Here is a 4,008-nt window from a genome sequence, read left to right on the forward strand (position 1 = left end):
TACTAAGCTTTCCTCTGTAATCTATTGTTCTATTTAAGTGTGTCTTCTTAAAAATGATCAATCTAAAGGAAGTGGGAAGCATGCATTTAGTTTCGACTTGGATGACTCAGTTGTAAGCTCATCAGATAATGTTGCTAGCAGGAGTGCAGGTGAATAGCATCAGCTGAGGTGGTAGCTCTCAAACTAGAAGTCAACTGAATAGCTGGAAGGAAAAGTTTGCATCTGTTTTCTAAAGAAGCTAAATGAGCATTTTCTGTACACATTAGTCTTTATCATACAACACTGCCTTCTTAACTACACAGTGTTTATGGTAACGTTTCATGATTGTCTGCCATCAGATTCTTTTTGGAAGTACTATAACCCAAACTTGAGCCCTTCTTGAACATTCTACATATGTTGGTTGGAGTTTTCCGTAAGTCTTTCAGAGAGTGACTAGTTACTGATGGTTACTTGATTATTACTTTCCTTTTAGCAAGGACATGAATCATATGTATAAAATCTGTTTACAGTCCTCCTAAGATGTTAAAGCTGATATCAAATGAATACATCTCAAACAACTGCTTCTGAGGCAGCTGGCTTTTTAGGCAGCAACTGGGACAGATTTCCTGAAGAATTTGCTTCTAAATAATAGCAATACCACTTTTTTTTTTTTTTAATTTTTTTTTTTATTAATTTTTTTAATAATAAAAAAAAAAGGCTCTGAGCAGAGGGTGAGTTTCCCATCTTCAAATCAGATCAGGTGTATCTGAAGGATTCTTATTTGGAATGGCATAACAGAAGAGGTAATAATTGATAATGGGGGTAAGTCCTGTCTAAGGCACTAACATAACACTGACTGTTGAACTGTCAGATGAATGATGGGCAAAGACAGCATGAGCTGTTGAAATGCATGTGGCAGAGCATAGCTTTTGCTTTGTTCATGAGAAAACACTGATAAGTTTTGCACTGCATTTCTCTGAGGCTGCTGCAAGTTGTGTCTGCTATCCACTGCTATGCGGAAAATCAAAGGAAGATGAAGCCAAGCCACTAGAGAGGATATGGCTATTTGTTTGCTGTAAGCTAGCCAAGGACAGCGGGGAAAAGGAGTACATAAGATATGGAGATTTGCTCCAAGAAACAACCAACATATCTGCTGCTGTGAACTCAAGAAAACATGTCCTTGCCACTTGGCCAAACCTTACAAAGTTCTTGGACTGGATTGAGGCTCTCTGTGAGGTATTTATGCTGGGAAAAAAATGTTATAGACCGCTTATAAAAACTCAGACCCAGACTGCCTCAGAATTTAAGGGGGGTCTCAAGCTAGCTGCATGGTTGACAACATTGACATGAAGTGCACTAACGTGGAGAGAACTTGGGTCTTGAACAGGAGCAACACTTATCACTACAGAAGAGAATCTTTTCTACAGTGGAGCTAGGAAGGACAACTGTGGTACAACATACTGTCATTTTAAGGGAGTCCTAGCATATTAGCAATTGAGTTTCTGGTCTTTGTCATCTGTGTACTTTAAATTTTTCATCACTTCCCACTTTTCTTTTGTAAGGAAGTTCTTTTTTGACATGAGAAATGTCAGATTTGTGACAGAATTTGTCAAAAAAGTGCAAGGAAAAATAGCAGAAGATCCCTGAACTGTGGCAACAGTGAAGGGTGTGGAAAGAAGCTGCCAGCAAAAGAAAGGTGTGAGCCTAACGGACTCAGTGTGGAAAGAATTGTCACACTATTCTGACTATATTTCAGCAATTAATAGGTTTATTTCTAAAGGAGGTAGAGAATGTTTGATAGTGGATTACTGTTGTTAGCTACAGTGTAACCTGAAAAGGGAAATGCTTCAGCAGCAACAACATGAACTTATGTTGACAGGCTGTTTGGATCAGGATGATTCTGTATCCCTTTCACCCATCAGCCCAAGTACTGTAGAGCATTTTTCGACAGTTCTTATGAACTGGTTGTACATCTGCCCTATTCCAGCTTTCCTGCTGGATCTATGGTTCAAGTGAATGTCACAGGATCTGGGCTAGGAGCAACTGGGAGGGGAGGCAGATAGAAAACAGTGATAGGGACTGAAATCATAGTACTAAATGTGTGTCAAATTGGGACTCCAAGAGGGCCCGATGAGGGGATTTCTGTCCCTCAGGGGAAAGCTGCTGGTCCAACAGAGTGGAACATGCACAAACACTAGCTAAGTAAAACCCAGCCTGGACTATTCCATGTTTCTATGTTAAGGAGGGTGGCTTTTGCCTGCATCCACTATATAATTAGGATGATTATGAAATAGTAACCTCTTCAGTTTCTGCCTGTTGGCAGCTCTGAGGAAATGACCTAATTTGAACTGACCTAATTCAAACCGTCAGTATTGAGGACCTTGATTCCTACCAAAAGTCACTTTTAAATGAACCTAGAACATTTAGACAACTGCCAGACTTCACTGGCAATAATAATTACTGAGATTTTCCATTACTGGATACAGGCTTTCACACATGCGGCTCCTACAGAATGAATCTACAAGGCAGCCTTTCATGGCTGTTTGAATGCTTCTCTTCTCTAGCTGCCTGCTTGACATTCAATAGCTATTTAGGCTGAAAAATAACTATTTTTGCCTTGTTCTCCATGCTGACATTTAATTGCTAACTTACCATGTGCTGAGTGCTTGCATTTCTGCTTTGACCCACTAAAGAAATGGCTCTTGCAGTGTCAACGTGAAGCATCAAACTTAGCATGGCATACCCTACTCAGGACAAGAATTTTGGAGGCTGTTCAGTCAGAAAAAATGGTTGTGGATGTTCAATAGAATTTACTGTTTTCTGCTTTTAGGGCATTCATTAATTCTTTGCAAATCTCTGTGACTTTACTCTGAGTAAGACAGAAAAATCATTGTTTTTTGATAGAGGCTGGTTCTTCAAGGCTGTGCAGCCATGTTGCACATGAGACAGGTTAGTTTCTCCTCATGTTCCTCTGCCCCAGGGCTGCTTTTGTTGGATTTATGGAATTAGCATGGAGAGGAGAAAGGGAAGCAAAGCCCTCATTAGTCACTGCTGTGTGTCTTTCCTTAGGACTGGCTTTATTGGTATAGTAAAATGACAAAAGTTCTCCCATCACATGGGCGAACTGCTTTGTGTTTCATCACAGAGGATGAAAAAAACAGCTGACCTTCTGTGTCCAGTCAAACTCCTGCTTCAGATGACAGTGTATCCAGCTTAAATGCCAAGCTATTTTAAGCAGCATCTCCTAGGGCTAGCTGCTGTGTCAGGGAACTACAGCCCTGAGTAACCTCTGCTCTTACAGGGCTGTTGCAGCTGTAATAAGACCTAGCTGGATTTTAATGACCCCTCAAACACTAACATAGAATTGTAGAATGTCCCAAATTGGAACGGATGCACAAAGGCCATTGAGTCCAACTCCTGGTTCTACATAGGACCATCCAAAATTCAAACCCAGTGTCTGAGAGCATCATTCCACCACTTCTTGAGCTCCAGTAGCCCTGGGGAGGCTGTTCCAGTGCTAACCACCTTCTGGTGAAAAAACCTTTTCCTTACACCCAGTCCAACCCTTCCATGACACAGCTCTGTGCCATTCCCTCAGATCCTGTCACTGTCAAAAGAGAGAAGAAATCTGCACCTGCCCCTCTGTTCCCCTTTAGAGAAAGCTGTACACTGCAAAGATGCCTCCCTTCAGTCTCCTCTAAAGAAAATGATTGTGCTTCTTCTCACAAGCCGCTTCCTGAGCTTTCCCAGCTGTGCAAAAGGGAGTAACTATTGTCCTTTTCATAACAGGGATCTGTTCATTTTGAGCATTCTGTTACACTGTGAGTAAACCTGCCCTCTGTCTTGGCTTCTGCAGTGACCTTGCTTACTTATAGGGGAAAATTCTGTTAAATGTTTGAAAAATTTTTCTTCTGTAAATGTTTTGCTTTTCAAGGAACGTCTTATTTATTTGTAAAGTTTGTCTTGTATCTAATAGTAACTTTTCACATGATTCCTCCATGTTTTTTTGTGAACAAACCTTGTTTTCAG

The sequence above is a fragment of the Coturnix japonica genome, chromosome 1, assembly GCF_001577835.2.
Source record: "Coturnix japonica isolate 7356 chromosome 1, Coturnix japonica 2.1, whole genome shotgun sequence".
NCBI lineage: Eukaryota > Metazoa > Chordata > Aves > Galliformes > Phasianidae > Coturnix > Coturnix japonica.